At 43.6% G+C, this 25,347-nt stretch overlaps 1 protein-coding gene across 1 annotated transcript in view; it reads left to right on the forward strand.

Moving 5' to 3' along the window:
• Window positions 1–25,347, forward strand: part of THSD7B (thrombospondin type 1 domain containing 7B) — a 603,973-nt gene that overhangs the window by 61,322 nt on the left and 517,304 nt on the right. Inside the window, exon 3 of the mRNA XM_083703772.1 lies at window positions 8,259–8,355. The gene's annotated coding sequence lies outside the window, so the exon portion shown is untranslated. The remainder of the gene's footprint in view (window positions 1–8,258; window positions 8,356–25,347) is intronic.

Consider the following 25,347-nt stretch of genomic DNA (forward strand, 5'->3'; position numbering starts at 1 on the left):
AGAGGACAGAAAGAAGGAAGTTGTAAGGGGTTGGATCCTTCCCATACTGTCCTTATATTCCTTTACTGATGTGCTGTTTGTTGCATGGTGCAATAATTCATAATATTTTACATAGCTCCTTTTGGTATTGTTCCTTTGAAGCAGAATTATTTGTTATCCAATCATTTAAAATACCCATTAATATGTACGCATAACAAAGCTTAACATAATTGACACTGGATTGATGTTGTCTCATAGGTGAAGAGAACATGCATTTCCCCATAAAAACATCATTTCTTAACCTCACTTAAAAACAAATCAAAACCAGAGAATCTCACGTCTCATGCTTTTTTCTTTCTTTCTTTCTTTTTTTTAAAAAAATCCCATTGTGAATCCATCTTGACTGGATGCTTTTTCTGATTTCATGCCCCTTAAAGCATCAATTATCTCTGACAATTCTATCAAGCTTCTATTACGTTTCCACCTATTAAGTTTCCAGAAACCACAAGTAAATTAATCTGCTTCAATCCAGTCATTAATCAGATGGCTAAGGGAATAACTTTGAGGAGGAGGGGGAAAGCTGTGTGTAATTTATGGTAATAGGATTCCACAGAATGTGCTCCTTTCAGTTAATGATTTGTTCTCTTCTACATATAAGATTGATATTAGATTTCCAGGACTTGTTTTCCAAGCTAGATCAATTAGGTAATATTTGCACAGTTCTTTGAAGATGCAAAACACTATGTAAATTCAGAGTATTGCTGGTAATAGCAGTTTAGTCAGTAATCTGCTGGGTGTGTAGTCCTATTTGTAAAATACTGCTTATCACTTTCCAAATAGAGTTTAAAGGACACAGACAGATGACTCATTTTCTGAGGCACAGAAATACTTGCAGCACGTGATAATAACACACACTAATGTTTTTTGTTTCATTTCTTTCACATGCATACTGTCCTGTTCCCCTTTGATTTCTGAGCGTATGTGGAAGGGAGGAACCTGCTAAAATCTGACACTTCCCTTAGGACCTATAGGAATCTGGTGATGACAAGAGATGGCTCTGCTATCGTGTGAAAATTATGAGTACCTATTGGACAGTCCCTGTGAACAACATCAATGAGACTTAGGTTCTCTTGCTTCCAAAGGACAAGAAGTGGAAGAGAACATGCACTTCTACTGTGAATTTTGGCTTAAGAACTAATGGAAGACTTCTGGCAGGGCAGTGCTGCAATATCAAGGCTTCCGGATACAGGTGCTCCTGTGGAAGCTGATGACAGCGGATGACACACAGCTCTACTTCTCCTCTACATCTGCAGGTGTGCCAATTAGTTCTGGGCCCAACGCAAAGCGCTGGGTTTGACCTATAAAGCCTTAAACGGCATAGGACTGCAATACCTCAAGGACTGCCTCTCTCCATATGAACCTACCTGGACCCTGAGATCATCATCTGAGGGCCTTCTTTGTGTGCCTCCTCCATGAGAGGTCCAGAGGGTGGCTACATGAGAATGGGCCTTTTCTGCAGTAGCTCCCTATTTGTGGAATGCTCCCCCCAGGGATATTTGATTGGTGCCTTCAATATACCCCATTAGGCACCAGGCAAAAACGTTCCTCTTCAACCAGGCCTTTGGCTGATAAACATTCGATAGCCTTTTAAATGTGTTTGTGGGAGAGGGTGTGGGGAGGGGGCTTATTGTTTTGTTTTGTTTTGTTTTGTCCTTGCTTTTATTATGTATTTGATGTTTTTATCTTGTATTTTTATGCTGTGAACTTCCCTGAGACCTACAGATAAAGGGTGGCATACAAATTTAATAAATAATAGTAAAACCTTTGGCCAAATGCCTAAAGTCATAAAGTCCTGAGGCCTTCCACTTCCTAGATGCCACCACTGCTACCTGGAATCTGGAGCAGGTCCTCTGATGATGAACAGAGCAAACAAAGGGGAAGGTAGGGGAAAAGAAAATCCTTAAGGGATCCAAGCTGTTTAAAGCTTAATAACCACCTTGAATCGAGCCTGGAAATAAATTGGCAACCAATGTAGATCAAACAAAATGAATGTAATGTGTTCTGATAGCCTCATTCCAGTCAATATCCTCATAGCAGTATGTTGTACTAGTTGCAGTTTCTGATCACTTTTCAAGAGCAACTCCGCTGTTCATTACAGTAGTCTAATCTAGAGGTAATGAGGGTATGGATGTCTGTGATGAGGTCATCTTTCATTCAAGTAAGGTCATAGCTGACGTACCAGCTGGAAAAATATGCTTCTCACTACCTATAACACTTGTCCACCCAACAGGAGTGCCAACGTGAGCGTCCTCAAACTAAAGACTTGATCTTTTAGGGAGAGTGCAGTCCCACCCAGGACAGGCTGCACCCCCTAATCAAAATCTGATGGTCCACCCAGTACCAGTATTTCACATGAGTTACCATCACACCTTCAAAAAGTTGCTGACATAGAACCGGTGTCCTCTATCTGAGTCTATCACTGGGTTTGGAAGGCATTTATCCGTTAATGGGCTGCGAGATGCACTTATTATTTAATCAGTAAATGCTTTCACCACATCAGAACAATAGTCTGCAAGGGGACAAATGAATAACTAAGAGAATGAAATGCAACCTCAAAACCATTTGGTCAACTGCTTCAGGGGACCATCTGACATATGCTTTTCCCCTTCAACTTTACTCAGGGCTTGGCAGCGAACACTTCTTTTTTTTAAGGTTACTAAAACGCAAACAAATTAACTCAGCTTTAAAATTACTGACATTTAAACAAATTAATAAATGCTGATTGACAATGGACTTCTATAACATTTCAAATTAATTAAAAAGTGGGCATCATAAGGTTTCCCTTTGGAATTTCAGGGACCTGAAGTAGCCCGTAAGCTCGATCCCTGTTGTCAAGTTAAATACAAGGCACAGGACACACGTTTTAGTGAGTCCGTTCCAGAAGCCTGACAGGCTGAGAGGCCCAAGGGGAGTTCCCCTCAAATAAGGAGTCCATCAAGTGCTAAGACAAGTGTTTTGTATCAGCTAACCTGTGACTTCTTTGCTTGATTGGGAAAAGGAAAAAAAAGATTCAAATGCCCTGGCCTTGTCTTACAAACTCCAGTGGGCTAAATTGGTTTTTCCCCTTTCCTCGCAAGAGATTAATGTTCCCTAGTGTGTGGTGGTGCTGGGGATAGAAATGATGAAGTGATGCTGCTTGAATGAGAATGGGATTCCCAGAGCCAAGAGATACTACCAATAAGAAAATATAGTTAAATATCTCCCTCATATTTTTATTATTGTAAAGAAGCAGTGCGACAGCAAATGAGTCAGACTCAAAAAGACAACACTTTTCTGTCAGTACGCAGAAGGCTAAGAAGCAGGTAAGGTGGCTGGTGGAAGGTGTTTCTAATAGTGCTTCTAATAGTGAAGAAAAGGCTTGGATGCCTCACAGAAAGGCTCTGAGATGTGGCGCAGCAGTGCCACCACCTGAGAGAAAACAAGAGCGGAAGAGGAAATGGAAATGGAAATAATTGAAGTGCAAAGAAAGGTGTTAGTGGAGTCCTAATTTCAAAACCATATGACTTCTCACACCCCATTGACAGCAGCTCTCTGGGAGCAAGGCCAGCTTCTGGGCCTCTGCCCAGATAGCAGTTATATTTCTTGTTTTCACAAAGCTTTTTTGAGCCGTAATATAGATCAAGCAGTCCCAGTCCTGTGGAGGCTGTTTTAGTTACTGAGGCAGGAACAGTGGTAGCTGGCAAGAAAGCAAAGTAGCTAAGGGGAATGAGACACCCCAGTTCTTCTCCTGCATCTTATTTAACTGCCTCTGGACATGCAAGTTCCATTTAACCATGATGGCTAATAGCAACTTATAAACCTGAGCAACACAAATGCATCTCATCCTTTTTAAAAGCCATCTAGTCTACTAGCCATCTTACGGCAGTGAATTCTGTTTTAATTGTGAAGTATACAAAGGATTATGTGTTTTCAGCTGCCAATGTGGCTGATTTTAATTATTATGTTACTGTTTTAAATAACAGTTATTCTCAGAAGACAATATCAAGGACTGAATGACCATAGGAATTGGATATCTTTCCAGACTGGCTTTTTAAAAATTCTGCAGCACGACACTGATGCATAGTGCATTACTGGTGGGTTCATTCTGGACCATCCAAACATTATTCTGCCTTATTGAGTGTTTTGCAATGCTTCCTCAACATTACTGCATTATTGCTGTCTGGAGAGACACTCTTACACTATAGCACAACCAAAGCTGGGACAGAACTCTCCCATGGAATATTTGTGTTTTTGCATTCTTACTGTCTAGTTATAAAATTCTCCATTCACCAAATTGTCTCTAGCCTTCAGGCCATGCTAGCTTCTGCTTGCAGCGGTTCTGATATACAGACTTTAAATGCTTATTTAAACCATTATCTTTTGCAATGCTTGGCCTCTTGTTGAAACTTTGGGATGACCACTTGGGGTGTGAGTTTGTAACTCAAATGTGATGCTTGTGGAGGCAGGAAGCAGAAGACGTCCAGGTTCTTGCTCTGAAATTTAACTGCTTTCCCTGGAGATCCAGTCAAGAAGGCTTAGCTACCACAAGCCCCCTGAAACATCTAGTCAGAACCATAAAAATAAGAATAGCCTGCAGTAGCCTGTTTAGTCCACCAACCTGCTCCCACAATGGCCAGCCACATGCCTCTGGGAAACTCGCAGACAGAATCTGACCACAACACTCTCCCTTTCTGTGGTTTCCAGCAGCTGGTATTCAGAAGTGTATTGCCACCAAAAGTGGTAGTAGAATATAACCACCAAGGTTTATTCTGCCACTCATTCTCATCTGTAAGTTCATGCTGAAGTATTCTTATAAGAAATCGAATTTACTTTTCGTTACATCTGCTGCAAATACTATCGTGTATATTTGCCATGGCTAGGCATAAATGTGGAGTTGTGGAATAAAGCAGAAGTCTTATTTCTAGTTGGACACAATATTTTGTTTAGCAACGGCGGTACCTTGGGGCAATCCAGAGAGCTAATAGGATTGACTTGTCGGCCCTGGAAGTCAGGATATGCATGAAGCAGCGTCTCAAAACCACTTATTTATAAGTGGGCCTATTAATTGTATCCAAAGGCATTTACGGACAAGTGAAGGCAGCTTTAGTAGATCTTCCCCCAACCGCAGCACCCTGCCTCTGCAGTAATTATTTCTGGTTCCTTCCTGGCAGTCCCTCCAAAATGTTAATGTATGGTAAAAAGATTGTCCATAGTTTCATTCCTAAAGGGGGAAAAAACCTACCTTCAAGGTTTAAGCAGTGGGGGTGGGGTGGAATCCACTTTGTTACATGCAAAATCAGAAAAAGTGCTTTAGGTAAAAGCACATATTCAAATGATTCCTTATTGACCAGGCATAGCCCCCTATCTTCTGGCATCTGCCCTCGCTAAACCATTTTCTTAATTATTTGAAATAGTTCTGACCCACCATTCAGGGCATACTGGCCTCACAAAGTGGTTTACAAAATGTTTTAATTACACACACTAATAAAGTACCTCATCAGTCCCACTAATTTAGAAGGAGTAGCAATAACATGTCTTAAGAGCATGAAATAGTAGTCAGTCAGACACTGATTGGAATGGAAAAAAAGCCTTTATGGACTTCTTGATGACCAGTGTTGATGGATCCTTGCATATTTTCCTAGGCAGAGACTTCTAAAAGTCACCACCAAAAAGTCCCTGCTACACTGGTTATAATCTACCATCAGTCAGTGGTGGGCTAGAAAACAGGGTCTCTGATGCAAATCTTAAAGCTTGTACAGACTTAAAAGGTAAAGGGACCCCTGACCGTTAAGTCCAGTTGCAGACGACTCTGGGGTTGCAGCGCTCATTTCGCTTTATTGGCTGGAGAGCTGACGTTTGTCCACAGACAGCTTCTGGGTCATATGGCCAGCATGACTAAGTTGCTTCTGGCAAAACCAGAGCAGCACACGGAAACACTGTTTACCTTTCCACCAGAGCGGTACCTATTTATCTACTTGCACTTTGACGTGCTTTTGAATTGCTAGGTTAGCAGGAGCAGGGACCGAACAACATTGGTAACACATTCCCAGGCCAAGTATACAAGTATGGCCCTATTTTCATCTGTGACATGTTTAGGGAGTATAAATATTTCTGAAGGCAGCCCTGTTTAGAGAAGTTTTTAATGTTTAATGCTGTATTGTTTTTAATATTCGATTGGGAGCCACCCAGAGTGGCTGGGGGAACTCGGCCAGGTGGGCGGGGTATAAATAATAAATTATTACTATTATTATTATTATGAAATGCTGTGCCTACATCCTTGTTGCTAAATGGCACCATTAGATTATGTTACAAAATATCCTTCCGGACCACCAAACAGGACAGAGGGGTCCTAAGACCACAGTGGTTTTTGATCCTCGTTTTTAGTTAGCTCTGAATTGGGGTTGCTGACTTATGGCCCTCCAGATGTTGTTGGACTACAACTCCCATCATCCATGCATTATTGGCAATGCTGATGGGAGCTGGATTCCAAACTATTTGGAGGGCCACAGATTAGCCACCCCCAGATTAAATCACGATACAGTTGCAAGACCCTAGTAAGATAATAGTCAATTAGCAATCTGTTAGGCTTCATACGTACAGTAGTATTCATAACAAGCTACATTGGGTAAGAATTTATAAAATCATTTATAAATTTTCATCCTTTTTCTTTTAAAGGCAAGGCTTATATGTGTGTTTAGGATCTACCTGGCTTGCATATATTTGTGTGGGGCTGGCATAAATACCTGGCCCTACACTCCATCAGGACCCACCTGCATTACCACCTCCTTTTAAAATCCAGCATAGTATTGTACTCCAAACATCCCCTAAGAGTTGGGTCTAGCTACCAACACTGTTGCTCCAGGGCACTGTGAGATATTAAAATGTGGTTAGACTCCAGTGCCCAACATTGTTTGGGGAATATTGCTGCCTGCCGTGAGGGATGCTTGCAAGGGATGGCTATAGGACAGAGAGTCAACTCGGGTGTTCTGTTCTGTTAATTATGTGTTTGGCTTTTAAGAAGTTTGTTCTAAGCAGCATCCAGTATCTGAGGCGAAAGAGTGGAGCAGAGCGAAGAAAGTGGTAGTATAAATATGTTGTGAGTGTGACGGGAGGTTATGACTAAAGCCCTCTGAGCATTGCTGGAATCTGTTTCTTATGGGTGCAGAGGTACGGTAAATGCCAAACACTGTATCTGAGTGAAGTCCCTCCATTGGCAGACAAAATAAACAAATCCTTTGCCTTTGAATTTTTGCAGGTAAGAATACAGGAGCGTTACCATGATCAGATAAAAGTCTGGTTTCCTTCCCCCCACCCCACCTCATATTTCAGTACAGCGACTACTTTAAATTTTGGTTGAGTAAAATATCAAATATTAATGGTAAATGCAATAGGAAGAACATAAGCACAGAACATAAAGTGTTAAAAATCGCATATAGTATTTTTTATATTCACCACTGTAGTCTTAGATTTCTGGCTTTATCAGCAGAAATCCATAGCAATGAATAAATATCTCGAAAGATCTGAAAGGTATGCACAGTGTGTATGGAGACTGATCTGAGACACTAAAATGTCAGGATCTGTGTGGTTCAAGAATAAATTACAAAGAAAAGAAGAAGCAACAGTTTGTGTAAGCTGGGTGTTTGAAAAGCAAGGGTGTCTAAGGTTATCTGTCCTATCTGTACCAAACACTCTCTTCATCACAGGATGGAGAAGTGTCTGCCAAATGTGTCATGTAAGCAAACAGAATTGATTTTCTGCTGATGTGACACTGCTGCATGTAAAGTCTTCTATCTCTGTTTGTTGCAGCACTGCTAGACAAATACAAAGCAGACCTCAGTCATTCCTAGACCTCTTGAAACTGGGTATGAATGTCAGTCTGGGGCTTGTACCTGATATGCAGGAGATTGTCCAACATTTTTTTCCTGATGATTTCCATCTTTGAGGGAGACGTTGGTTCTTTTAATGTCACATGGTACATTTTTCTCCCCCCTTTGACAAATGGAGATAGGAGTTCATCTGGCACTTAATTTGAAACACAGAATTGTGCTCTGAAGCTGGTCTATTTAGAGCAACCAGGGCTCAGAGAGAATTCCACATGGAATTCAGTGGGGGCTTACTTCTCAGTAATGCATTGACCCACACTGGAAATTGTGACAGCAGTTCTTAACCAATATAAGACAGTTAGGCGTTAAGTATTTATACAAGTGCAAAGTGAAAGTGTCCACTGTTTCTTTGAAAAGGATGAAGATATGGAGAGAACCAGAACAGGTGGAGGCTACGCGACTTTTCTCCGAACAGAGAAGCAACTGCGACAGCAGGGACTTCATCTGAACCAAAGTAAGACCCCACCCCCATTTAGTTAGGTGCCAAGTATTTGTCCAACTGCAGTGTTTAAGTGTCCACATTATCTTTGCAATGGAGGAGGATGGGGAGGAAAACAGAACAACTGCCCACAGTCCATCATCTCAGCTTTGGGGGACACCAGCTGCCACTGTTGCTCATTCACTTGCCTTCCTCCTCTAGGCTGGTTGGCAGAGGTCAAGGCAAATGGAGGTTGCTGTCCTTTTCTGTGCTCTCATTGCTGCTGCTCACACAGGGTGGTCAACCGACAGCAGCAGGAAAAAGAATGAGGAGGAGCAGAGAGATCTGGGAGTTAACCGTGGGTTCCAGGGTGTGTGGGGCCCAGGAGATTACCCAACAATGTCAGTCCTTCCCGAAATGTGTGTTTCTAATTTCATTTGGATATCTTGGCTTCAAATGATGCTATTGCTTATGAAAAACAATTGCATAGTTGAGTGAAACATATGGCCTCACTTTGCCCAGCCAACCACTGCTGATTATTCACAATGAACAATTTTTGTAGGAAGTGAAGAGAAAGGTTGGATGACTCAGTTGAGAGAAGGAAAGTTTCTGGTTGACGGCTTTGGATGTGGTGAAGTGCTGTTAGCGCCAGCGGTTTCAATAGGAAGTTGATTGCATCCTTTGTGTTGGTCATTAGGATCATATCAACTATCAGCACCATCAGAATGAAATGACATTTTCCATCAATGTCAGTCCCTAATGGAAGGGAACATTGTGCTGTATTTCTCTTGGACTCCAATGCCCCAACAACCCAGTTTCAGGTTCCATTGTTAAAACAAACAAAAAAAGCTTCCAGCTTGTTTTTGATGGGACTCTCCAGGCATCTTCATTTCCACCTAGCCATTTGGCAAGGAAATTGCTAAGATCTTTAGATCTGTTCTATTTACTAGTTAGTGTGAATGATGGCAAGAGGAATCAATTACACTGCAATAATGCACCCCCCTTGCAATCCCCAGGCTCTATTCTTCATGTTCTGAACCAGAAAGATTTTAAAACCTGAACTGGGGATAAAACAAATTTGAACTCAGCCTATTTTACTTCTTGAGGATTGTTGTTCCTTGCTGAAAAGTTGGCTGAAGGGGGGGGGGGTCATTTTGCAATGCAAGAAAAGAACTATTATTTGTTTAGGAAACTGCTGCTGCTTTTTGAACTGCAGGGGTCTTCAAAGCAACTTAGAATACTCAACAATATAAAAACACCTCAAAGCAGAAAAACAGCTTGGCCAGAACAAGTACCATTTAGACAGCAGTTATAAAACACATACAAAGCACAGCAAAGACTGATGGGCAAGATGAGTGGCATTTCCTCATCCAATTCAGTGTTTGGAAACAGGTTTTTTTTTTTAAATATTTTTATTAAGGATTTTCTTGTTTTACAGAAGTGTAGTGCCTCGTATTTTTTTTTCTTCTTCTTCCATGTAACGTTTTTACAAATCTGTTTCATTTGTTGAGGCATTAGGGGGAGAAGAAAACAGAAAGAAAAAAGAAAGGGGGGTGGGGAGAGGGAGGATGGATGGGGGTGGGGTCGGGTGGCGGTGTTTCTATTATGTTTAATGTATGTAGAGTTTGGTGTCAGCGTTGCTTGTGTTGTTCACTTGTGTTCCTTTGGTGGTGAGAGAGGTTGGGGTTGGCTTAGGGTGTGATTGTTTGCTTGTGATTGGCTGTTGTGATCTTTGTTTTCGTGTGTGAGTGAGGTGGGTGGGTGTTTTGGATCAGGTTAGCCATATTGATTTGTATGGAAACAGGGGTTTTGTTAACTTCTGAAATACAAGATTCTATCATTGCCCAATTTAAGCTCAGTTTTCCTACATCTTCTTTAGTGAGCTCTGTTGGGCTTTGATTCCAGCACTGTCAAAATAGTTACACTTTGGTATTTAAATGAATAAAGAAAAGCTGCTTGAGATTAAGGACTCAGATGCACAGCTGCAGATAAAACGTTTTAAGTGTGTTGTAAAGTGCAATATACAATGTGACACTAGATGGTGACAGTGAGCTATGGCAAATTCAATATATTTTTCAAAATGTTTTTTAAAAAAGCATTTTCACAGCGTTTTTTATATGTGTGTAGATTCCACTTAAGAAACAGTGAGTACACTGGCAACTGTGTCAGAGTATGTGCACGACCCTATGCCTATCAGGTTCATAGTAGCAGTTTGAAAGTTCTGCACATGTCAGCTACTTAGTTGTAGCCAGATATGTGATATTCTGTGACACAGGAACCTAGGAAGTTGCCTTCTTTCATGTCTGCCCATTGGTTCATCTAACTCAGTATTGTGTATATTAACTGGCAGTGGATATCCAGGGTTTCAGACAAAGACCACCATGCAGTGGATTAAGAATTTTGCATGTCACACTATAAGCCGACACTTTGGTCATGTGCCAAGTCATTTGTTGTTGTTGTTGTTGTTTAGTCGTTTAGTCGTGTCCGACTCTTCGTGACCCCATGGACCAGAGAACGCCAGGCACCTCTGTCCTCCACTGCCTCCCGCAGTTTGCTCAAACTCATGCTGGTAACCTCGAAAACACTATCCAACCATCTCGTCCTCTGCCGTCCCCTTCTCCTTGTGCCCTCCATCTTTCCCAACATCAGGGTCTTCTCCAGGGAGTCTTCTCTTCTCATGAGGTGGCCAAAGTACTGGAGCCTCAGCTTCACAATCTGTCCTTCCAGTGAGCACTCAGGGTTGATTTCCTTCAGTATGGAGAGGTTTGATCTTCTTGCAGTCCATGGGACTCTCAAGAGTCTCCTCCAGCACCATAATTCAAAAGCATCAATTCTTCGGCGATCAGCCTTCTTTATGGTCCAGCTCTCACTTCCATACATCACTACTGGGAAAACCATAGCTTTAACTATACGAACCTTTGTTGGCAAGGTGATGTCTCTACTTTTCAAGATGCTGTCTAGGCCTGTCATTGCCCTTCTCCCAAGAAGCAGGCGTCTTTTAATTTCGTGGCTGCTGTCACCATCTGCAGTGATCATTGAGCCCAAGAAAGTAAAATCTCTCACTACCTCCATTTCTTCCCCTTCTATTTGCCAGGAGGTGATGGGACCAGTGGCCATGATCTTTGTTTTTTTGATGTTGAGCTTCAGACCATATTTTGCGCTCTCCTCTTTCACCCTCATTAAAAGGTTCTTTAATTCCTCCTCACTTTCTGCCATCAAGGTTGTGTCATCTGCATATCTGAGGTTGTTGATATTTCTTCCGGCAATCTTAATTCCGGCTAGGGATTCATCCAGCCCAGCCTTTCGCATGATGAATTCTGCATATAAGTTAAATAAGCAGGGAGACAAAATACAGCCTTGTCGTACTCCTTTCCCAATTTTGAACCAATCAGTTGTTCCATATCCAGTTCTAACTGTAGCTTCTTGTCCCACATAGAGATTTCTCAGGAGACAGATGAGGTGATCTGGCACTCCCATTTCTTTAAGAACTTGCCATAGTTTGCCGTGGTCAACACAGTCAAAAGCTTTTGCATAGTCAATGAAGCAGAAGTAGATGTCTTTCTGGAACTCTCTAGCTTTCTCCATAATCCAGCGCATGTTTGCAATTTGGTCTCTGGTTCCTCTGCCTCTTCTAAATCCAGCTTGCACTTCTGGGAGTTCTCGGTCCACATACTGCTTGAGCCTTCCTTGTAGAATTTGAAGCATAACCTTGCTAGCGTGTGAAATGAGTGCAATTGTGCGGTAGTTGGAGCATTCTTTGGCACTGCCCTTCTTTGGGATTGGGATGTAGACTGATCTTCTCCAATCCTCTGGCCACTGCTGAGTTTTCCAAACTTGCTGGCATATTGAGTGTAGCACCTTAACAGCATCATCTTTTAAAATTTTAAATAGTTCAGCTGGAATGCCATCACTTCCACTGGCCTTGTTATTTGCAGTGCTTTCTAAGGCCCATTTGACTTCACTTTCCAGGATGTCTGGCTCAAGGTCAGCAACCACACTACCTGGGGTATACGAGACATCCATTTCTTTCTGGTATAATTCCTCTGTGTATTCTTGCCACCTCTTCTTGATGTCTTCTGCTTCTGTTAGGTCCTTTCCACTTTTGTCCTTTATTGTGGAAATCTTTGTACGAAATGTTCCTTTCATATCTCCAATTTTCTTGAACAGATCTCTGGTTCTTCCCATTCTATTGCTTTCCTCTATTTCTTTGCATTGCTCGTTTAAGAAGGTCTTCTTGTCTCTCCTTGCTATTCTTTGGAAATCTGCATTCAATTTCCTGTATCTTTCACCATCTCCCTCGCATTTTGCTTGCCTTCTCTCCCCCGCTATTTGTAAGGCCTCATTGGACAGCCACTTTGCTTTCTTGCATTTCCTTTTCATTGGGATGGTTTTCGTTGCTGCCTCCTGTATAATGTTACGAGCCTCCATCCATAGTTCTTCAGGCATTCTGTCCACCAAATCTAAATCCTTAAACCTGTTCCTCACTTCCACTGTGTATTCATAAGGGATTTGACTTAGATTGTATCTTACCGGCCCAGTGGTTTTTCCTACTTTCTTCAGTTTAAGCTTGAATTTTGCTATAAGAAGCTGATGATCTGAGCCACAGTCAGCTCCAGGTCTTGTTTTTGCTGACTGTATAGAGCTTCTCCATCTTTGGCTGCAGAGAATATAATCAATCTGATTTCGATGCTGCCCATCTGGTGATGTCCATGTGTAGAGTCGTCTCTTGTGTTGTTGGAAAAGCGTGTTTGTGATGACCAGCTTGTTCTCTTGACAGAACTCTATTAGCCTTTGCCCTGCTTCGTTTTGATCTCCAAGGCCAAACTTGCCAGTTGTTCCTTTTATCTCTTGACTCCCTACTTTAGCATTCCAATCCCCTATAATGAGAAGAACATCCTTCTTTGGTGTCACTTCTATAAGGTCTTGTAAGTCTTCATAGAATTGGTCAATTTCAGTTTCTTCAGCACAAGTAGTTGGTGCATAAACTTGGATTACTGTGATGTTAAAAGGTCTGCCTTGGATTCGTATCGAGATCATTCTATCATTTTTGAGATTGCATCCCAGTACAGCTTTCGCCACTCTTTTGTTGACTATGAGGGCCACTCCATTTCTTTTATGGGTTTCTTGCCCACAGTAGTAGATATGATGGTCATCCGAACTGAATTCACCCATTCCCGTCCATTTTAGTTCACTGATGCCCAGGATGTCAATATTTATTCTTGCCATCTCATTTTTGACCACCTCCAACTTACCCAGGTTCATGGTTCTTACATTCCAGGTTCCTATGCAATATTTTTCTTTACAGCATTGGACTTTCCTTTCGCTTCCAGGCATATCCGCAACTGAGCGTCCTTTCGGCTTTGGCCCAGCCGCTTCATCAGCTCTGGATCTACTTGTACTTGCCCTCCGCTCTTCCCCAGTAGCATGTTGGACGCCTTCCGACCTGAGGGGCTCATCTTCCAGCGTCATATCTTTTATATGCCTGTTGTCTTTGTCCATGGAGTTTTCTTGGCAGGGATACTGGAGTGGCTTGCCGGTTCCTCCTCCAGGTGGATCACGTTTGGTCAAAACTCTCCACTATGACCTGTTCATCTTGGGTGCCCTGCTCGGCATAGTTCATAGCTTCTCTGAGTTCTTCAAGCCCCTTCGCCACGGCAAGGCAGTGATCCATGAAGGGGAAGTCATGCTGCCAAGTCATGCTGATAGCTTAATAATAGGGACATTGGAGGCTGCCTTTTACCAAGTCAGACCATGCTCCCTTTTATCTCAGCATTGTGAACACTCACTGGCAGCAGCTCTGCAGGGTTTCAGACAGGAATCTCTGCTATCCCTACCTGGAGACACCTGGGATCGAACCTGGAACCTTTTGCCTGCAATGGGATTTGCATGTGTAGGTCCCCAGACCACCCCTCAAATAATTTCACACATCACACGTAATTTTAGTTTTGGTTTTTGGGCACTATTTTGGCCACAACTTTATTAAAATACAAAATCAGTGAGTGGTTGTATAGACATTGGTTATGACTATCTGTCCCCCCACCAGGGACAGAACTGACATCCGAGCTCCGATCGGAAGCCAGTAGAAGGGAAAGTCAATGTTGGGAATCAGTTGAGCTTCAGACCACGCCGCTCACCCAACCAGCTCCCCAAGGCTTGCCGGCCCTGGTCCCATGACAGGGATTGGACAAAATCATGGCAAGCCTCAGGATTCCTTTAACGGAATTCCCTTCAGCACATTTGGAGGGGCAGGCACAGCCTAACCTGACCCCTCCACCACCAGCAATTTATAACCAATGCCTAACCGCAACCTTACAAGTTGTGACGAATTGCTAAGTAGTAGGCAAAAACCAAATGGCACCAGCCAATCAGCCAAATGGCAAAATTCCTACTAGGCCCCTGCACCAAGGCAGACGACCCCATGGCAGGCAAAGCAAGGTCAACCGGAAAACATGGTGGGCGGGCGGGTGATCCGATGCACTCTGCAAAAGAAAAAGGGAAACCGAAGAGCCCCGTATTTAAAGCCTAATGGTCCCACCCACCAACTTGCAACATGCAATTTGCCCCTGCAACCCGGACATCCAATCAATGTCCCATGCAGTAGCCATAAGCGCCCTCTCCGATTGCGTGGTTTTCCCCGGAGCTGAGGGTGATGAAACAATCGTTGAGACGGCTAGAGCGCCGGTGGCGGAAAACTCATTCTGAATCAGACCGGACACGGGTTAGAGCTCAACGTCGAGCCTACCAAGTGGCAATGGCGACGGCGAAGAGGGACTTCTTCGCCGCCTCCATTGCATCTGCAGAAAACAGCAGCAGGAGACTTTTTCAGGTGGTTCGCAATCTATCGGAACCACCTGTTCCACCGGGGCCTGGTAGGGACCCCAAGATCTCCTGCAATGCTTTTGCAAAGTTTTTTGCAGATAACATCTCTCAGATTCAGAAGGAGGTAGACTCCACCGTGGGAGCAGGGCCAGGGCGGGAGAGTGCTAGAGTTCTGTCTGGTCCTGTTACATGGGATCAATTCCAATCTGTTACCTCCGAGGATGTGGACAGGCTGCTTGGACGAGTGAAACCGACCACCTGTCTCCTTGATCCTTGCCCATCCTGGCTGATAAAAGCGAGCCGGGAAGGGCTGGGCGATGGGCTCTGCGGGGTGGTGAATGCTTCCCTCTGTGAGGGAGCCTTCCCAGACCCGCTGAAAGAGGCAGTCATTAAACCGCTTCTTAAAAAAACATCTTTAGACCCGGCCAATTTGGCCAACTATCGCTCAGTCTCAAATCTGCCATTCTTGGGCAAGGTGATTGAGCGGGTGGTTGCTGAACAACTCCAAGCACGCCTGGAGGAAACGGACCATTTGGATCCCTTCCAATCGGGATTCAGGCCTCACCATGGGACTGAAACTGCCTTGGTCGTGCTGGTTGATGATCTCTGGTGGGCTAGGGACAAAGGTGAGAGCTGTTTCCTAGTTCTGCTGGATCTCTCAGCGGCCTTTGACACCATCGACCATAACATCCTTCTGGACCGTCTAGAGGGGCTGGGAGCTGGGGGCACTGTCATACAGTGGTTCCGCTCCTTCCTCCTGGGCCGTGTCCAGAAAGTGGTGGTGGGGGGTGAGTGTTCAGACCCCTGGGCTCTCACTTGTGGGGTGCCTCAGGGTTCTGTCCTCTCCCCCATGCTTTTTAATATCTATATGAAGCCGCTGGGAGAGATCATCAGGGGGTTTGGACTGGGTGTTCATCAGTATGCAGATGACACCCAGCTCTACCTCTCCTTTAAATCAGAACCAGTGAAGGCGGTGAAGGTCCTGTGTGAGTGCCTGGAGGCGGTTGGAGGTTGGATGGCGGCTAACAGATTGAGGTTGAATCCTGACAAGACAGAAGTACTGTTTTGGGGGGACAGGAGGCGGGCTGGTGTGGAGGATTCCCTGGTCCTGAATGGGGTAATTGTGCCCCTGAAGGACCAGGTGCGCAGCCTGGGAGTCATTTTGGACTCACAGCTGTCCATGGAGGCGCAGGTTAACTCTGTGTCCAGGGCAGCTGTCTTCCATCACCACCTGGTACGCAGGCTAAGACCCTACCTCCCCGCGGACTGTCTCGCCAGAGTGGTGGGATCACGCTTGGACTACTGCAACGCGCTCTACGTGGGGCTACCTTTGAAGGTGACCTGGAAACTGCAATTAATCCAGAATGCGGCAGCTAGACTGGTGACTGGGAGTGGCCGCCGGGACCACATAACACCATTTCTGAGAGATCTGCATTGGCTCCCAGTACGTTTCCGAGCACGATTCAAAGTGTTGGTGCTGACCTTTAAAGCCCTAAACGGCCTCGGTCCTGTATACCTGAAGGAGCGTCTCCACCCCCATCATTCAGCCCAGACACTGAGATCCAGCGCCGAGGGCCTTCTGGCGGTTCCCTCATTGCGACAAGTGAGGCTACAGGGAACCAGACAGAGGGCCTTCTCGGTAGTGGCGCCCACCCTGTGGAACGCCCTCCCATCAGATGTCAAAGAGATAAAGAATTACCTGACATTCAGAAGACATCTTAAGGCAGCCCTGTTCAGGGAAGTTTTTAATATGTAATGCTGTACTGTTTTTAACACTGATTGGGAGCCGCCCAGAGTGGCTGGGGAAACTCAGCCAGATGGGTGGGGTATAAATAATAAATTATTATTATTATTATTATTATTATTATTATTATTATTATTATAAACCTGCCCGGCAACACAGGGCTGACCTGGTGGCCCACACCGCAACACGCACTCTCATTTAATTGGAGAATGCGCTTTATATGATTGCACTGTAAGGTTGCAATCCTAAATTTAGGAGTAACCAACATTCAGATACTGTTGGAATGCTGCTCAGTCCCATCCCGCGTGGCCAATAGCCTGGGGTGATGGGATCTGCACTCAGACAACATTTGGAAGGCATCACATTGGCCAACCCACCTTGAAGAAAACCTAGCTGTACTTCATGGGACTACTTCTGTGTAGAGATATGCATTATTGCTGTGTCGTTCCGCTGCCTGAGTCATGCGAACATCTATTCCACGGATTACTGTGCTGTGTATATTTATGAGCTTTTTTTGGTAAGATGCTTTGAATTTCTCTTATCAAGAAGAGCTGGGTATACATTTCTAAATAACTTTTCACCTAATAACATAATGTGGTTTCCTGGGAGAAGTATCCATAAGAATTTTGTTCAGAGAAAGGCGCAGGTACATTATGCGTTCCTTCTCTTGCTTGTTGTTGTTTTTCCTAGCCAATATGCAAATGTCCCCATTGCATTTCCATCTGAGCAGACTGCACAACTTATATCATTGTGATTGTAGCAGATGCGAGCAAAGAGTATTTACCAAGAAGGAGCAGAGGCACTGCTGTTGCTTCTGTTGTTATTTCCTGCAGCAGAACCTGTCGGCTGGCAAAGGGAAGCAGAATGGAACAGCCATGAGGCTTTGGCATCATCGTGGCATAAGAACCTTTTGCTCAGCTTCAGGGGTATGAAGGAAAACACCAGCCAATTCTATTAAAATAGGCTTTCCAGCCAATTCTTGCTTCCCCAGATGCAATCTGTTCGTATTCTAAATAAGAAAAATATACTTAGTAGAAGTACCACCGCAACTGGACCAGTAAGAACAAAGAAACCTGTAACTGATTGTACAATCCATTAAAATTAAGTAAAATAAATAACGCAGGATGTCATGCCTGCTGGAGGTGTGCTGTATCAAGAGGAAATGATTTTCACATATTCAGTGGTTTTGGAGAGAGACTATTGAAACTGAGGGTGGAATTCAATGTTGCCCTATTACAAATAATCTCTCTGTGTAAGCATGTCAACTTGCCAGATGGAACAATCACCTCTCTTCACTGTATGCTGTTCTGGGGTTCTCCCCAGAGCTATTTTTTGGGGGGGGTGTGTGCACAGGTTGAGGAGAGGAGAGGAGAGGGAAAGCCCCACTGCGCAAGTGGAAGGCCTTGTGCAGGGCTTCATCTGATGAGGTTAATTAGGTGAATCTTCCCTTGGAGAAGGACTATATGTGAGTTAACAACAACACCAACATTTGAAGGTTTGGTCCCTAAAAGGAGACAAGAAATAGATAGAATAGAAGTGGCTTCTGAATGGAAGAGAGCACAGTGAAGAATGAAGGATGGATTGAATAAGATGTGTAGTACATTGTGTATGGAAAAATGCACACATCTTAAAAAGGATGTGGAAATAAATGCTTTTGATTTACCAGATTTGTGCAAAACAACAGATTAAAAATAAATAAATAAATTTTGTGCTGTGCCTGGCCTCGCCAGGTGGAAAGCCAGCAGTCTCCTAAGGAGCACCTCACCGGGGCAAGGCAGGTGGAGGTATGAGCTCCTCGGATCTCCAGACTTAGAGAAAAACATAAGCACACTGGATGCTTCCTGACTTTTCTGTTTTTGGTTGGGACTCAGTCACATACTGGCTAATTCAGGAGTGTCTCCAATTATAGTGGATGGGGAGATCTTGAGCAAGAAACCTGCTTCCCAAAAGATCATATTTATTGCAATAAGGAAAGTGGCATGAAAATGCACTGGATAGAATAACGGTTGCTTTGATGCAGTGTCACAACAAACAAATCAGAATGAATGCTCATTAAATAGCCAATGCTGTCTAGCCTCCTCTCAAACAATCAGAACAAATGGTTGTCTAGAAGCACCCAGCATTTCACGTACAAGCACAGACAGCCAAGTTGGGGTGTGGAGAGCAATATAATGCAGTTGTTTTGCACAAGAGCAGTTCTGCACAAAACAGCTATATATATATATATATATTAAATGTTGTGAATGTGCCTTCAGCAACAACCAGTGGAAACAGGCACACCACATTCTTTCCTTTGGGCTGATAGAGTAAAATGGCAAGGTTTTGCTCTGGTGCTGAGCAAATGAATGTAGGTGGTGTGGTGCAATAGTTGGCAGCCAGCAAAGTGCCACCACATATGCAAAACCACAACCACCCAACACACACGTTGTTCTTCAGTTCATCCACACTAAGGTCATATGCTGGATTTCTCCACCAATCCAAATAAATGGGAAGAAGGTGGAAGCTTCCCTTTGGATGACTTTGTGTGGATGACTCAAAAAGCATGCACACATCTACTTCAAACTGTTACGTGTATACATAACGTGGCCCTAGCTAGGACCTGTAAATGTTGCCTGTATAGCTCTGAAAAGTGTCATGATGCTGGTGGTACCAAAATAATTACCAACAATGTATTAATCACCCTCATCACCATCATCCTGCAACCCCCCCCAAAAAAATTAAAAATCCAGGCAAAGAAACCACGACATAGACTACTGTAATGGCCGTCCTTAGTGTAAAGTGAGCCTGACTTGATGATAAGAAAACTTGCAGCAGAATAGACCTGGCATATGTAAGTGCAAAGCTTAGATGCCTGCCTGTTCCTTCTCTTTGCCTCCTGCAGCTTATAGGGTCTCTCTCATTTTGTTATTTATTTTTGCCTCCTTTTCAAATGTTTATATGGAAGAAACCTTCAGGGGATAACACCTGGAGTTTCTCTATGTGTTCATATAATTATTACACCACGTTTTTATATGCACTGCAGCATAGTACTCCTGCAGTAAGGAGGGGGAGGGAAATCTATATTTTTCAATCATACTTTGGAGCCTGATTCCCTTAAGTAATCTCTGTTCTCGGGTATTTTATTCAAAGTAACATTGATTTTCCTGGGAGATTAAAACTTGCCTTGAAGATTGGCAGTATGTGTGTTGGGCAGCGGGGGAAGCTTTCCTGAAAGCGTGTGTGTGTGTTAAGCAGGAATTTTATTAATCGACTCCCTGCAGCTTAATTTTGTTTATGTAAGTAAAGAACAATAAAGAAGATTGGTTTAAAGTTTAGTTTGCTCGCTAAAGAAAGGGCGAGGGAGAGAAAGAACAAAATGAGAGCCGTTCTTCTCCTCTCCTGTGAAACACCATGCACTGCAGTAAACAAAATTCAACAAAGAAAATAGTAGGCACTGAGTCACCTCTCAGGGCTCATGACGGATGTCTAGTTTACCTGGGATATCCTAAATCTTGCAGTAAACCAACATAGCACAGTGTGTGTGTTTTGTTAGCCAGGAGAGATTTTTTTCATTATGAGCAACAATAAGCACATTGTGTAGTTGTTCACAAAGCTACAACCTGCTGTGTTTGCTTCTGGGGTGTGTGTGTAGGTTGCGACTTGAGTGGGGTGTGCATGTCTATTTCATCTTGCAGACAAACTGTGTGAACACACACACACTGTTTTGAAGTCACTTCTTGTGGCTTTACTCTGAAATGTATGCCTCCCCCCCCATATGCTATTATTATCATTTCTCTATAGCACTGGGCATTTAGTGCCTCATTTAATTTACCTTCACAGTAGCCCCACGAGCAGTAGCAGACAGTGCAGGGAGGCTGTGCCATGCACCTAACCTCCTTCCTGCTGTGTCTCTTCTGCTGCATAGCTGCATATTGTGATGGAGAGTGGCAAGGTCGAGGTCAACACAGTGCACACACACCCAGTTGGGTCCATACCCTGAAGGGAGGTCAAGTGAGTGGGGCAGCCCCACCACATCATCTGCCCCTTCCTGTGAAGTAGAGCAGTGTTTCCCAACCTTGGGCCTCCAGCTGTTTTTGAACTACAATTCCCATCATCCCTGACCACTGGTCTTGCTAGCTAGGGATGATGGGAGTTGTAGTCCAAAAACAGCTGGAGGCCCAAGGTTGGGAAACACTGAAGTAGAGGATGATAGTTTATTCCTGTTGTACAGAATGGCTAAAGCTAAGGCTATAATATTTAGGAACATAAGGACATAGGAAGCTGCCTTATACCAAATTAACCATTGGTCCACCTGGTTGAGCATTGGCAACACAAGCCTACCCTAATGTGGTACCCTCTATAATTCCCATCAGCCCTGGCCAGAATGGCCAGTGGTCAGGGATGATGGGAGTTTGAGTCCAATAGCATCTTGGGATTGCAATGTTCGAGAAGTGCTTGGCAGTAACTTTCCAGAGCTTTGGGGAAAAGAGTGGACTCTCAGATAACATTGGGACGCGGGTGGTGCTGTGGGTTAAACCACAGAGCCTAGGACTTGCCAATCAGAAGGTTGGCGGTTCGAATTCCCGCGATGGGGTGAGCTCCCGTTGCTCGGTCCCTGCTCCTGCCAACCTAGCAGTTCGAAAGCACGTCAAAGTGCAAGTAGATAAATAGGTACCACTCTGGTGGGAAGGTAAACACTGTTTCCGTGCGCTGCTCTAGTTCGCCAGAAGTGGCCACATGACCCAGAAGTTGTATGCTGGCTCCCTCGGCCAATAAAGCGAGATGAGCACTGCAACCCCAGAGTCAGCCATGACTAGACTTAACGGTCAAGGGTCCCTTTACCTTACCAATGTTGCAGTTTGCAATGTAAATGCTTCTCAGAACTATTTTGGCTGGGGGCTGAGAATATTATAGGAAAGGACCAGGATTTATGGCAGACTACATGCAAATAGCCCCTAGCAAAATCCCTGGCATCTCCAGTTGTGGTTGTTGTTTAGATTCTAATCTAGCAGTGCTGGGAAAATCCACTGCCTTTGGTAGGTGTAACTTCTGCTTGAACTTTCAGTTCAATTTCTTGGGTTTCTTTTGAAAAGAGAATTCAGTGCATTACATGAGTTCTCTTGTAGTGGGGTTGTGTGGCACAGGGGCAATTTGTAACTTTACTGCTGCTGTATAGTTTTTAGAATGCATGCTGCAGTTTAAGCTATACTCTGTCACACACTTTCCTGGGAGTAAGCCCATTGAGCACATAGGCACTTCTGAGTAAACATGCATAGGATTATGCTGCTAATGCGCTAGTTTATCTTTTACATATCTTATCCCATAGTATGTATATAATTAAAAGCATTTATAGGGTTGTACCCATTACTGATCCTACTCAGAGTAGACCCATTAAAGTTAATGAGCATGACTAACTTACAGCTATTAATTTCATTGGGTTTCTTTTGAGTAAAACTTAGCTGGATACAACCCATAAACCATGTAATATTTTAAAAATCTCTTAAGTGGTAATCTTTACATCAATTTTGCAAAGTAGGCTGTTTAGTAGGTTATTAGCTCTGGTTTTTGTCATTATCTCCACAGCTTGCCAATCAGAGCTGTGCAGTGGTGGAGGAAGGGGGTGCGGGGGGTGCACCTCACCCTGGGTGTCATCACTGAGGGTGGGTGACAAAATGAGGCTTTTTTAAAAAAATTGGGCTCTCAAAACTTTTTAGGAGTGATGTGGTGGCTTAGGTGCCTGCAGGTTCTGCGCTACCTAAAACGGCAGCGTGGGACTTGCGTCTGCCTACTGCCCTTCCCTCAGTTGCCCTACAGCTGAGGGGGAGGCGGCAGAGAGGCTCCAAGCATCAGAGAGGCTTGCCCCGCCCCCGGCTGCAGGACATGCCCCCGCACTAGGCACCCGAGTGGCTAGCTATGCCACTGGAGCGGTGCTACTCCTTGTCAGCATTTCCTCTCAAAATCCCACTTGACTGGCCTTCTAGTATTTTCCAGTAGATCACTTAGCATTGAAAAATGTTGGTATCCACAGTAGATTTCCCGCAAACCAGTAAAACGGAGACCCTTGTGATACTCTTGAAGTTTTGATGTAATCTTAACCAGCAAAAAGAGAAAAGTAAAGGCGGGCAGAACATGGTTTGTAAATAAAGAAAAATTGCCTTTGGTGCAAAATATTGGAAGTGAACTTGGCAGTTCTTTTTCAGTTATTTCCTGGCAGTTGGCCAGATCATTTCCTTGTCATGCAGACTTGCCTCCTTGGCAAATGTTAAACCGGCAGAACAAATTGTCTTGATTTTATGAATTTTCAGCCACTAGACTGGTACAACACTGAAAAACCCAGTTGCTTTAACTATACAGCTGCTCTTGCAGCAGTATAATGCAACAGGCTCAGAGACCAATGTGTGTCTGCCTACTGTTGTTGCAATGGATGAAAATCATTTAAAAATATACAGTGATTAAAAAACAAAACAAAAACAATCCCCAAATGATGTCTTCTGTGGGAGAAAGGGACAGAGCTGAGAAAGAACCATATGCCATAATTTCCAAGTCTTGTCACCCAGACACTTCTGGGAAGTGCTCAATTTGGTCCTGTAATAAGGTCTATAGAAGATCATAATAGGACAGACTACAACAGGATAAACCTGTGGAAGCGAAGACAAATATTCTGGGATGAGCATAATGCTGCATTCATGTAACAGCCAATTTCCCAAAGCCCAAAGGCAGATTTATATTCCCTCGCCAGCCAAGCAGTGGAGCCAAAAAAGCAGAGATGGCAGTTAAATGTCATTGCCTGGAAATTAATTATGATGCTGGGTATCTTTCAGGGGCTGCAGGCTTTTTCTGCATGTAGCCACAGGAATATTTCTCAATTCTGAAACAACACAGAAAGTAGATATGATACCAGACAAAGTTCAAGGTCTCAAATGTCAAGTGTATTGGCTTACAGTGTATTGCTTTAGGATTAGATCAGTAATAAGTCTTTATTCAGCTTAGTTCATCGTGGGAAACTTTGTTTTTGTTTCATACTATTTCTGTATTTCATTTTCAGTTTTCTCCCCCCCCTCCCATGAGCACAGACAAAATTCAGGGAATATGAGTTTGTTTTTCCATCAGTTTCTGCAGCAGAATTTCTGGTTTCGCGTATCAACTAGCTGGAGATAACTTGGCTCCTAGATAAGGCTTACTTGCAAACCATCTCAAGCTTGTGGCTGAAAGATGTGGTAAACCCAATCACAACTCTGATTCTGCAACACAATGATTTCCAGTGACAACTTTCACATGAGAAACAAAGTTCAGCTCAGGCCAAAATAAAGTTGGTATTATGCTTTCGACCACTAAGATCCCAAACTCAGTTCTTCTGGGTGTGGTTGTGTAATGCAAAAGTTGTTTCAATCCGTGGTGTCACTCTTGTCAGCCATCTAAGGGAGGTCAGTCTCAATACCTAACCGTCTTAACTGGAGATGCAGAGAATGAACCTAGTACCTTCTGCTTACAAACCATGTGCTCTGTCTCTGAGTTATGGTTTCTCCTCAACTTACCCTAACTTTTTATCAACTGGATGGTAAGGTGAACAGATACATCATGATTTCCAGATTCAGTAGCCGTGTACCTAATTCCTGCATTGCAGGAGGTTGGTCTCGATAACCCTTGGGATTCCCTTCCAACTCTATGATTCTAAGCCCATTGCCGTAAAGATAAGAAGTTTTGCAAATGTGTTATTTAATAAATGTACTTATTAGAAAGTTTTCAGCTCATTGCAGTTCATTTTGCTGGATGAGTGCAGAATTGTAAACACTGAAGGAGACAAAACGCAGAAAACGGCACATGGTGATAATTACATTCTTAACAGTGGCCATTCACACATACACAAGGTCTTGATAACACTGGCATCCTGGCATTAGAAAACCAAGAACTCATGTAGTGCAATAGAAGTCCGTTGTCTCGATTTGATCCACAAGCAATAGCACTCAACCATTTGATGAACTGCAGTTCAGTGGTTTCCCGCGGCAGACTGCCTTTGAAATTCCTTTGTTCTAGTATGCTCACTTTAAGGTCAGTTAACTGACTCTTGAAGAATGTATAATGGAACATGTTTGCTTGAACTAAGCTTTAGATAGCCATTTGGGCACAACAGAGTAATAAATTGTTACTGTTGCGGATACATTTTTAATAAAAATTCTCATAGTTCCATTCTTTATTTAGCACTCCCAATGAACTGTCAGCCTTCACCAAACAGGTATCCTGCATATGCTTTGGACTACAACTCCCATCAGCCCCAGCCAGCATGGCCAATGGGTCAGAACTGATGGACGTTGTAGTCTAATCCATCTGGGTGGCATCAGGTTGGAGAGAGCTGCTCTGCATGGTGAGCTAGTGTAGTGATTATTACCCTTAAGACTGATGAAGTGCTGCCACCTCTTGGTCATGCAAATTATACATGATGTAGACTAGTTAGTGGGTAATACCAGACCTGAGAAGCTCACATTACC

This window comes from Podarcis gaigeae (assembly GCF_964106915.1).
Source record: "Podarcis gaigeae genome assembly, chromosome: 1".
NCBI classification, from domain to species: Eukaryota; Metazoa; Chordata; class Lepidosauria; order Squamata; family Lacertidae; genus Podarcis; species Podarcis gaigeae.